The sequence below is a fragment of the Euphorbia lathyris genome, chromosome 10 (assembly GCF_963576675.1).
Source record: "Euphorbia lathyris chromosome 10, ddEupLath1.1, whole genome shotgun sequence".
In the NCBI taxonomy this organism is placed as follows: Eukaryota; Viridiplantae; Streptophyta; class Magnoliopsida; order Malpighiales; family Euphorbiaceae; genus Euphorbia; species Euphorbia lathyris.
This window is the reverse complement of record NC_088919.1, coordinates 12630340-12643275: the sequence shown is the minus strand read 5'-3', so window position 1 is coordinate 12643275 and position 12936 is coordinate 12630340.

The window sequence follows — 12936 nt, the reverse complement described above, 5'->3', positions numbered from 1 at the left end:
CAAACGTTTATCAGAGACCTTCAACATTCCACTCCTGCTGCTGCTGGGTCTTCATCTATTGAGACCACTCAGCTCTCCCAGGTCACTCATCTTCTCAACGAAGTTAAGGGACTCAAGGACTTGCTGAACGTCATCATATCTTTTCAAGCACAGCAAGCTAAGCAGGATTCAATAGCCAAGCTGGCTGAGATTCAGCTGACAACCGTGCAACACTTGAACTCTTTACAAGAACAGGTTCAGAAATTGTCAGCTGTGCACACCGACTATGCCACCTCATCTGAAGTGAAGATGCTTTTTGCTCAGCTTCACACTGAGCAACTTAAGACAAATGAGCAAATGGTTTCTTACAATCAGTGCTCAGTTGAGCAAATAGGTGAGGCTATTCGCTTGCTTAATTTGAATAAGCAAGAGATGGATACTGACGCGCTGAAACAGCATGAGATGCAGACGATCATCCAACAAACTTTCAACCACATTCGTCATAACAATATTCAACGTCAGTATTACGACACAGCCCTTTTGAAGACGTTTCACCAAATCTTTGCTGGTCTTACTAACACTCTCATCTGGCAAGGCAAAGCTCAAGCGTTTAGCGTTAATATGCTCAGTGCAGCTGACCTCAACATACCCGCAGAGGTATCCACTGATGGAGTTGCAATTTTTGACGGCGTGAATGAAAGCGCTGAGAAACTTAAGGAGCTGTCCCAAGAACTGACTCGAGCTGCCTTAACTGATGCCTTCAGACTTCCTCCTCCTGATGCTGACAAAACGGGGGAGAGAGAACATGTAGCTAGAGCTCAGCATGAGCGAAGTCAGTCGCAACACAAGAAAAAGAAATAGATAGGCTAGCTCAGTATAGACTAAGTCAGTTGTAATCTTTATGCCTTATCTATAAGTTCTGCTGTGTAAACACTGACTTCCATCAATATATCATATCTGCATCTTTTATTCTTATACCTGAGTTATGATATATGTTAATACATGTTACTGTGTACTGAGTCATTACGTATCTTCAATTAAATCAGCTTTTATACTTATAAATTTTATTGACTGAATCAAATGCTGATAACATGTTTGACATTGTCCTATGTGCTTATAAAACATTGCTTGTTAAGAATCCATTGAACAACAAATTACTCAGCGCACTCTATATGATTAAACCTTCCGCTTTACACTGAGTAAATAGAATATGTTTAAATAGCTGACCTATATCTGAAAACTGACCTTAGACTTACTCATTTAAACCTTTAAATGTTTTGAGTAAAAACTAAGTCAGTAGCTCAACCCTTACGGGGGAGTTTGCTAAATTATACTAGGTCAACTATCATGGGGGAGCTCATACTGAGTTCCTCGCTGAATAGTTTTGCCAACATCAAAATGAGGGAGTTTGTTGAAACACCTTTCCATATAATTTTGATTTGACAAAATTGTTTAAGTATAATTTAAATACATATTCTAAACACACTAAGTTTAAATGCTTTGATTTATTCTACTAATGTGTTTGTTCAATGTTTGAGTTAAAACTGTTTATAAGACACAAGAACTAAAAGGCCCAAGCCCAATATGGAAGTCAAGGCCCAAGTCAAACAACTCAGTACAACTCGGCCCGCGTGTGTCAAGACGTTGCCGTTTTGAACAAAACGCAACTCAGCAAGAGAAGGATCTAGAAGACCTTCGGGAACAACTTCAAGATGAAGCTGCTGAGTAGTCTCGACAAAGCGTACAAGACAGCAGCTGGCAAATGAAAACTTCCAGACAAAGTATTTCTACTTTGGGTAAAGTTCAGACGACACAGTATGTTGTCCAGTTGACTTTACCATAAAAGGAGAGACAGTCTGCTGAGCTGACCGAGGACAGAAGATACACAAATCTGATTGGCCGAGAGCTCTGAGCAAGTCAGGATGACAACGACATGTAGCCGTTTCCCTCCAACGGTTATTTCGAAATTCGAAATGACCGATGCCCAGACGTCTCTATAAATAGTGCCATCAGAAGCTTCACTCAACACAGAACTTGATCAAGCCATTATGCTGACCAAATTTCTACACAAGTTCTGCAAGCAAGAAGCAAAGCAAAATCTTACACTACAATTCTTATATCTGTGTAAAAGTCTAGAGTGATTGTTTCAATCGTGTAAAGTGTCTTAGCAAATCGTTGTATAGGACAAAACACTTATCATTTCTAGAGATAGAAAGGAGAGGCTGAGTACTCGGTTATAGTACTCAGCGTGAGATTAGGATTGAGTAGAGGTATAGAGGAAGGTACGCTTGTCATACTCAGTTGCTAAGATTGTAAAAGGTTTGAGGCTCTACCTTTAAAGAGCTCAGTAGAGGATTCGAAATCTCGGAACGTGTTCCGGGGACAGGACGTAGGCTTAGAAGAAGCCGAACCTGGATAAATCTGCTGAGTGAAGTATTTCTTACCTTTAACTCCTTATATATATTGCTTGCTTAAAATAACCAAAAACTGACCAAGTAAAGAGGTCAAGTTGAGTTGTGCGCGTTAAACGTCTGAGCTCAGGAATAGACTCTAAGTGCTATCTCCTGACTCAAGCTAAGAAACTGACCTAGTCACCAGTTGACTAAACCAGTATCTTGCTGTTTACTCAACGCCGCTGTTAAAACCTTTTTCCTTAGAAAAAGAAGTCTGCCCTAATTGCAAAAAGTTTAAATAGTTCATAACCCCCCTTGGAACTATACTTGCAACCTTACAAGGGACCAACAAGACACGCATAATCCATAAATTTAACCCACACTAATTGTGAAATATCAGTGATAATTTTTTAGTACATTCAATGGAACATATTTCTTATGCTTTGCCAAAAATTACAATACCTTTTTCCTATTACATGTCCATAATTTTTTCATATGTTGCGATTGGCGATGAAGAACAACCCAAGTGAATGAAGTTAACTGATTTAAAGATTATTGAGAGTTAGGGTTATCCATAGTTTTGATTTTAAAAATTAGAATTAGGTTTGCATGGAATTTGGGATTTTAAGGGATTGGGATCAAATTGGATTTCGTGGGCTTTTATATTAGTGATTTTTTTATTGACTAAACTACTCATTGCCAAGTAAGCACACAACTGATGAAAGACTGTTGTCGATTTTGGTAACGGTACAAACCATATGGTTGAGTCTGTAACAAAAAAAAAATATCATAAGTACTCATCTGCAAATCGGTGAAATCACATGGTATCTATATGTAATTAACCTAACATACAACATAAACATTGAAAATAAAAGGGTAATTAATTTATTAGTCCCTATATTTTGACAAAACACAATGTTTAGTCCCTGTATTTTAAAAAACACATGGTAAGGTCTCTAACCTTTTTCTCAATGAACTGTTTAGTCCTTTCGTCTGTTTGTTAGATTTTTTACCGTTTATGATTTCGGAAATGACTAAATTACCTTTTACTATTTACCTTCAAACTTTAGAAGAGGAAATCTAATTTAGAAAAAGAAGTTATGGAGAACAAGAAAAAGAACAGACTCAATGCTTACGAATTTGAACGATTAAGAAGAAAATCAAGAAGAAGAACACTCAAAGTTGATTTCAGATGCATTAGAGTTTAAAGGAAATGAAAATAAAGGAAAAGAATAACGCAAATCCAAATTGACTAACAGAATCTTCATGAGAATCTAACGGCATGGACTAAACAGTTCACCGAGAAAAACGTTAAGGACTTTACCGTGTGTTTTTTAAAATACAGGGACTAAACAGTGTGTTTTATCAAAATATAGGGACTAATAAATTAATTATCCAAAATAAAATTGTGCCGAAGAAGAGCAAATAATTATAGGTAAATAGTTTATTGGTTCCTACATTTTTACCTAATATATTGTTTAGTTCTTATATTTTAATAATACATTATAAGATCTTTAATTTTTGTTCTATTCAACAGTTTAGTCGCTTATACAGAGACTAAACTGTTTATTAATAAAGATCAAATTTAACTCTAACGTTTCAACCGAAGTGTAGATTTAGCCCTAACATATGAAATTATACAAATTTAACCCTAATATTTCTAAGCAAGATCAATTTTAGCCATGAGATATCAAAAAAAAAAAATTAACAGTTATTTAATTGTCACATCAGACCTTCCAAATATTTTATCAATAAATTGAAGCATTTTCATAATTTTTTGTTGATCTTTTGTAACTATATTAACAACACAATAAACATTTTAGACAAATTGATAAAAAATGGTGATTAACTTATATTTAGCAGATTTGGTTTTTAGCATTTGAACAAAAAATTTGTAATTTGGTTAGTAATACACTAAATATTTTGTTTCAAAAAATTAAATATACTAAATATTTGGAAGGTCTGAAGTGAGTTAAATACCAGTTAAACTAGTTTTTTCTAATTTTCGATAATGTAAGACTAAAATTGATCTTACTTGAACACATTAGTATTAAAATTGCATAATCCTTAATTTAAAACGTTACGGTTAAATTTCATCTTTATCTTTAATTTAAAAAAAACAACAACCAACTTCTATCAACTTTTCCAATCGTTTAGATAAATAAATTAGGATTATAATAATCAATTCAATCTTTATAAGTGTGAAAGTCTCGAAATATATCTTGAGATTTAACAATTTACTATTAATCTAATTAATTATAATTGTTAGAATTATAATCGAATTAGAATTAATATCCGTTTGTTTTTTTTTTTGAATGAAGGTTGGGACTCGAAGGGGGCTGGACATCCCAACTAGGTTGGTACCCCCAGCACAGCCAACATCCCTAATATTATTAAAAAATGAAGAAGAGAGTACAGTAGAAAGGGGGGAGAAGAGAGAAAAAAACAAACACAGAGTTACATCACACGAATATGGGGAACATTGCAGATATCATTAAAGACTAAGTCCTGGCAGAATTGAGGAGCGGAATTCCACCAACAGGCCGAATCGGCAGATTGCCCATGGCTCGCGAGATTGTCAGCAACTTTATTCCCTTCCTTGAAAATATGAGTGGCTTTCCAGTTCATGGTCGATAATTGCTGAAGACAGGATATCCAATCTCGTTTAATTCTCCAAGGGACCTCCTCTTGGTTGTTATTTAGCAGATGCACAGCGTATGCGGAGTCTGATTCAATCCATAGATTACTCCAGTTCCTATCCCACGCAGCTTTGACTGCAAAAATGATTGCCTTAAGTTCCGCTATGTGAGCCGGAGCATTTTGTATAGGAAAGGCGAAGCAACCCAGCGCAAAGCCTCTATAATTCCTGAATATTCCACCTGCCCCGGCATTGCCAGAGTTTCCAGAGGCTCCATCGGTGTTAACTTTCTGCCAATTGGTTGGCGGAGCCACCCAGCGCACTACCACGTAGTCTGGTTCAGGAGGTGGCCTGATGCCAATAGAAAAATTAACGCAGCCCTCAGTTATCAATAACATCAGCCTATGCTTCATCGTCTGGATTGAAGGGAGCTCACCGTCAAAAATTGCACGGTTTCGAGCAGAAAAATTAATATCCGTTTGTTAAATCACATAAAATTCTAATATGATAAAGATAAAAAAATATTGCCAGAGTCCTAATAGACTTAGACTATCCTTAGTTAGTTCGGTTGAGATCTAATTCCTCCACTATAAATAGAAGATGCTCGTAGTTATTTTGGACGATTATACATCCAAACTCTCACCGAATTCTCCCTCGCTAATCTCTTTCAAAGTTGCTTTTAGTTTGTGGGATTATCGCATCTCCTCCTGAATCAATCCGGCGTAGGATTGTGTGATCGGCAATATAAAACCTCAGTTCGATTTCTTCTATTGCAAACCTCTATGCTATAAAAGGTAACTCGATTTCTCTTCCGGTATCTATATGCGTAATTGTTTATAAATCCTCCTGTAATTAATGTTTTTTAAACTAAAATCTCAGTTTTAGGAGTCTTTCCAGTATAATTATAAATTTAAAATTGGGTTAAGGTGCAAAAGTACCCTTAACGTTTTGTGTTAGGAGCAATTTTACTTTTAGCATCTAAAATGGTGCAATTTTACCCCTAACGTTTGAAGTGAAGAACAACTTTACCCGTAACGGTGATAAATTGGGTCAATTTGAGAAATAATTCATCAAACTGTCTCAGTCATGAATCTTGTCATCTACACTTCCCACGTACGTCATTATGTTGGGATGTAAAAAAAAATATACTGTCTTTTTGTACGAATTAGACAAAAAAAATCACCGAGTTTATAAATATTAGTCACCAATTCTATTATTAAATTATAAAAAACATGAAATCCTTTTTTAGAACGAATTGTTATGCAATTGGTGCAGAATAAAGAACAAAAATATTTATGTTTTATAATAGTGTCTGAAATTGATCCAATTTATCAACGTTGCAGATAAAATTGTTCTTGGCTTCCAACATTATGGGTAAAATTGCACAATTTTAGATGTTAGGGGTAAAATTGCTCTTGACCCAAAACGTTAGAAGTATTTTTGCACCTTAACCTTTTAAAATTTGTATTTAGCTACAATTTTTTTTATAGAAATTTAATTACTATTCTTAAATTAATTGTAATTGTTAAAATTATAGTCTGATTAGAATTATTATCTATCTGTAACTCTTACAGATAAGATTCTAATACGATAAGGATCGAGTATTATCAGAGTCCTAATAGAATTAGACAATTCTTACCTAATTGGGTTAAGACCTAATTCCTCCGCTATAAATAAAAAGACACTCGTAGTTATTTGGATGATTATACGTCTAAACTCTCACCGAATTCTTCCTCCCTAATCTCTCTTAAAGTTGTTTTTAGTTTGTGGAATTGTCACATCTCCTCCAAAATCAACACTGCAGTTCGATTTCTTCTACTGCAAATCTCGTGAATAATCTACGCTATAAAAGGTAACTCGATTTTTCTTTCGGGATCTATATGTGCAATTGTGTATAAATCCTCTAGTAATTTATATTTTCTGGACTAAAATCTCAATTTTGGGAGTCTTTCAAGTATATTTATAAATTTAAAATTTTATTTTAATATATTTCACTATTTTTGTTTCGTTAGTTTCTTGTTATAAAACTAAACATATAGATTTTTAAAGATATATGTCTCTAAATTTTTGTTAATTGTGAAAAAAAAAAATTGATATTCGCAAGTTTACATGTATCTAAATCAATTTTGTTCCTTTAAAAAAAACAATTTTGTTAATATAATAATGATAATAATAATAACTATTTAGTTTAATAAAAATAATTTTTTTTATATTTTTCGATTTTTTTATATTAAATTTTGGGGAAAAAATACAAAAGTAAATTTTGTGATAGCCGATTTGTAAAGACAATTTTCGTGTTTTAAAAGTTTGCAAACATAATTCTGTACTTTGTGAAATTTACAGTTAAATGATAGGTATGTGAGTCAATTTTTCGGCAAACATATTTATGGTTTGTTTAATTTGCAAACTTAAACCGTGTATTTTTTAGAATTTGCAAAGTCAGTCTTTTTAATTACTCAAAATTAAATAGTTACAAATTTTTTTTTTTTGAAGGAATGACTAAGTTTTTGTGAACCGCAACAAGCACAGACCTCTGTTTGCAAAATTTTAAACAACGAAGATTGTCTTTACAAATCGGCCAAACCACAATGTTTATTTTTGTATTTTTTCCTAAATTATAAATCACGAAGATTGTTTTTGCAAATCGGCCAAACCATAAGGTCCGATTGAACTACTTTTTCCTACCATTTGAGTTTTTTACTTTTTGATTCTTTAAGTATTTCATATTGACTAACTATAAAGATCACGAGTTAAGTGTGAGTCGATCATTCTTTTAAATGTCTTTTGAATGAGTTAGACACAAGTTTAAACTAGTATCACAACTTCCTAGTCCAATATCGGTTTAAGGTATCTTTTGGATGAGTTAGACACAAGTTTAAAATAGTATTGCAACTTTCTAGTCTAATATTGGAACATTATTAGACCTCTCGTAGATGTATCATATAAATTTCAGGCTCCAATTGTCCAACCTTGGATGTGATGGGCCCACATCAGCTAACTATAAAAGTTATAAGTTATTTATAAGTGTAAAGCATTCGCCCTTTCCATGTATCTTTTAGGATGGGTTGTGCCTAAGTTTAAGAAGGTACCAGCACTTGTTAGTCCAATCGTGAAAACTTCACGCTCCAGATGCTAGCTCTGAGTGAGAGGAGATGTGTTAAGTATTTTACATTAGCTAGCTATAAAGGTAACGAGTCATTCATAATTATGTCTAAGTTTAATATTATATCAGAGCCTCTTAGTATAATATTGAGACACCCATTATTAGCCACATGTATATGTCCAGTTCTACAAAATTCATGCTATAAATGTCTAACTCTAGATGTGAGGGGTGTGTGGCTCTGTTCTTTATCGCTGAAAAAAACTGAACTGAATGCTACTGAATACTGAACTAAACTGAATTTAACTGAATGCTACTGAACTTAACCGAACTTAACAATAACGATGATATTAGACTTTAAAATAATTTTCACAATAATATTGGACATTAATGAACTTATAATAATAATAATAATAATGGTTCAAATAAATTTAATAATATAAATAATAAATAAATATATTATTAAAGATAAAACTAAATTGAATATCAAATAAAAGCCCGGGTTGATAAAATCTTGGCTCGATAAAAGCCTATAAAATTAAATAAAAATACAAATTACATACAAACACAAATTTACATATAATTTAAAGCCTATGAAATTAAATACAAATCTTCGTATGAATACAAACTCTTAACTTTTTATTTTAATTAAGGGTTAAAGTGCAAAAATAACGTTTTGGGTCAGGAGTAATTTTACCTTTAACGTCTAAAATGGTGCAATTTTATCTCTAACATTGATAAATTCGGTAAATTTGAGAAATAATTCATAATATGGATGCAATTCCTAATTTTTAAATATAGATGCATATTTTAGTTTTAATTTTTTTATTAAACGATATATACTTTAATAAACTATCATTTCTTGACTTTTATCTAATTTATAGAAAATGATAAACTATAAATAATAATAACAATAAATAATGATAAATTATAGATAAATAATAATAATTATTATAATAAATTATATATAAATAATTATAATATAATAAATAATGATAAATTACTGAATGCTGAAACTGAATGCTGAATTGAACTGAACTGATTGTTACTAAAATTAAGTGATAAAGAACAGGGCATGTGTCAAGTATCTCGGGTTAATTGAACTGATGGTCACTGGAGTTAGTTTCAGAAAAAATCATTCAATTTCATTTTGTTTAAATTAAGTCATTGAACTTTAATTTGTATTTCAATATGCCATTTTGACTATTTCAGACAGAAATAAAAATCACTTCAATAGTGACGACAATCACGTTGAAAAATGATTAATTTTTTACGTATGACACGACAATCACATGACAACAACAACAGTAAAATTTATATTTATTATTTATTTAATTTAATTGTTTGAAATTGTCATATGAGAACAAAAAAAAAACTATTTATTTAACTATCAGATGGCATACACATGGTTGGCACATTACTATTTCGGTGTTTTTTTCTTTCTGAATTAGTTAGAATAACTTTATTGAAATAAAAAGTAAAGTTCAATTATTTTATTGAAACAAAATAAAGTTGTCAAAAAGCATATTTAAGGCCCTGAATTTTACCTGTTTTAAGGATCAAGCCCCTGATCAATTATTTTTCCACATTGAACCCCCTGATCATTGATTTTGTTATGGATTTGGCCCTTATTTAACTTTTCTGTTGAGTTTGGACTGCATACATCGTTAGAGCGATTCGGCTTGTTGACATGGACAAATAAAAAAAAGATTTCTTTGACTAGGAGAGATAAAAATTAAAAATTAAAACGAAATTATAGAAATTAATTTTCAGTATATTCTTCCAAACTCGATTTTCTTCTCTCCCATTTTGTGATTTTCAACATTAGAATTGCCAAATCGATCTTCTCATCTCCTAAACTCGACAAAAAAGTTAAATAATGGCCTAAACCATAACAAAGTCAATGTTCAGGGGCTCAATGTGGAAAAATAATTGATCAGGGGCTTGATCCTTAAAACAGATAAAATTCAGGGGCTTAAATATGCTTTTTGCCAATAAAGTTTAATGACCCTTTTGAAATTGACTCTTAACTTTAGTGACCATTGTGAGACAATTATTCCACTTTCAAAGTGCATTTCAACGATGAGTTAGTCTCAAGTTTAATATGGTATCATAACCTTCTAGTCCAATGTTAGGACACCTATTATTGAGTCATCCGTAGATGTTTGGAGTTGTAAATTTTACGCTCTAGATGTCCAACCCTAGACTCGAGGGGTGTATTAAGTATTCCATATTCACTAGTTATAAAAGCCACGAGTCATTTATAAGCATACATTGTCCTTTTAAAAGCCTTTTGGGGTGAGTTAGGTCCAAGTTTACAATGGTATTAGAGCGTTCTAGTCTAATATTGGGACACCCATAATGTCTAATCCCATGCTCCAAATGTCGAGTCCTAGACATTAAGGATGTGTGTTACGTATTCTACATTGTCTATCTATAAAGATCATGACTCGTTTATAGGTGAGAGGGAATCCTTCCTTTTAAGATACATTTTGGATGAATTAAGTTCAAGTTTGAGATGATATCAAAGTCTCTTAGTCAAAAGTTGAGACATCCATTATTGGGCCATCCGAAGATATTCTGTCATACAAATTTCATGCTTCAAATATTCATCCTATAAATGGTGTATTAAGTATTTTTTAATGGTTAGTTTTAAAGTTAACGAGTCATTTTTTTAGCGTCAGAATATCCTCCTTTTTAAATATACTTTTTAGAGAGAAATTAGATCCAAATTTAAGATTTAACCGTTCAATTTTGATAGTCATGACTAAAAGAGAAACTTCGGTGAGAATTTTACAATAAAATTTACAAATTACTATTAATAAATATTAAATTTCGACCAAGTTGAGAATCGAACATCAAACTTGAGAAGCGGAGTCGCAAACTCTTTAAGTCTAAAGGCGAGCATGGTTTGATTCGTTTCGATTCGAAAATCGAATTGAACTGAAATGGACCAAGCTGAAGTAGCACGTTTTTTCTGAACCAAACCGAACTGAAGTACAATTCAGTTTGGTTTGGTTAAAATATAAAAACCAAAATACAATTATTAATAAAATAATGATAATTAATTAAGTGTTTTTTCTTAAATAACTACTCTATGATTACCATTTCAAAAGTAAATTCATTAGGTATCAAATGAATTCTTTTGACTTTTGTTAGTCAAATGAATTGCATTTATTCATTGTTGATATTATTTATTTCCTTATAATTTCCAACTCAACTAATTACATTCCATATTCTTTCAACAATAGTAATTTTTACCTAGTTGCTCATAGGTCTGAGTACCCGCCCAGTTCGCCCAGACACGTGTTCCCTGGATCGGACTTGGACATTAATTTTTTTTCTAGTCTTAGGCCCGCTAAAGCCCGACTCTTTTTTGGGCGGATTTGAGGATTTATAAAAATAACACATGCCGATCCAACCTGGCCCGCCTATTAAGTTTAAGTAATAAATTTATATATTAATATTTATTTTTAAGTATAAATTTAATTTTTTATTATTACAAATTATACATATATATTTAGGTGAGCTTATATGAACTGGATTTGGGATTTGATTTTTGAGCCCGAGCCCAGACTGACCCGAACCCGCCTAAATTAACAACGGGCTGGGCTGAACTTGAGTTGGACATTTTTAGACAAAAGCTTGTTGGACCCGGCCATAAACATATCTACTCTTGACCTAATAAATTTGGTTTACCGGATGAATTTAGTCAATCATTGATCAAATAAAAACCACCGTTCTTTCAAATATATTCCAACAAATTCCATTTTCATTAATGTCCTCACTTTCTATCTATTTCTTTAATTTTAAATAAGATTTTAATTATCATGTTAATTATGATTCCTTCCCAGGTAAGATTCTAATTATTTACTATTAATTATCAATATTATGATTACTTTCTATTTAAATCATGTAATAATTAGTATTTTGTGTGTCTTACCTCAAATGTAGATATTTCATTTAATTCAGTAAGAAAAATATTCATTTTTAGTTTGATTTATATTAATTTTAATTTTAATTTCAATTTTAGGTAGAATTATTTTATTATTTTTAATGTCTTTCTCTTTATACAAATTGCATGATATTACATACTATAAAACAACAATCTTCCTTTTAATCGTCGTTCTCTTTTAAAATTTTTGAAAAACTAAAACGATTTATATTTTGAAAAAAAAAATCACTTTTTAAAACGATTTATATAACGGAACGGAGGAAATATTTGTTTTGTCATATCCTAAAAATCAATGCCTCACCTTAATTCGGTAAGAATAATATTCATTTTCAGTTTTGATTTAATATTAATTTCAATTTTAAGTAAGATTATTTTATTATTGTCAATCTTTTTCTCCTTATACAGAATGCATATATTACATATAAAACAATAATTTTCTTTCGGTTCGATTTTGTTTGGTTTTAAACTGAACCAAATCAAACCAATTTGAACCAAATCGAAATATTTGAGGGTTTGGTTCAATTTGGTTCACTTTTTCCGATTGGATTTTTTGAGTTTTCAAGTCAGTTCTATTCACCCATCCGTCTTTACCACGATAATCTAAAACAACATTTTAAAATCATTAATTAGTATTTTAAATCTAATTAATAAGTAAAATGTGGATATTTTTTTTTGAAATAGTTGGCAATTACCATTATTATTCTCCATATAAATTATTAGTATTTTGGTATATCATTACTTCACCTTAATATTCATTTTTGGTTTTAATTTATATTAATTTCAATTTCAATCTTGGAAAATGCATAATATTATGTGTAAAATAATAATATTCTTTCGTTTCGGGTTTAAACCAAATTGGAATCCGAGAAAC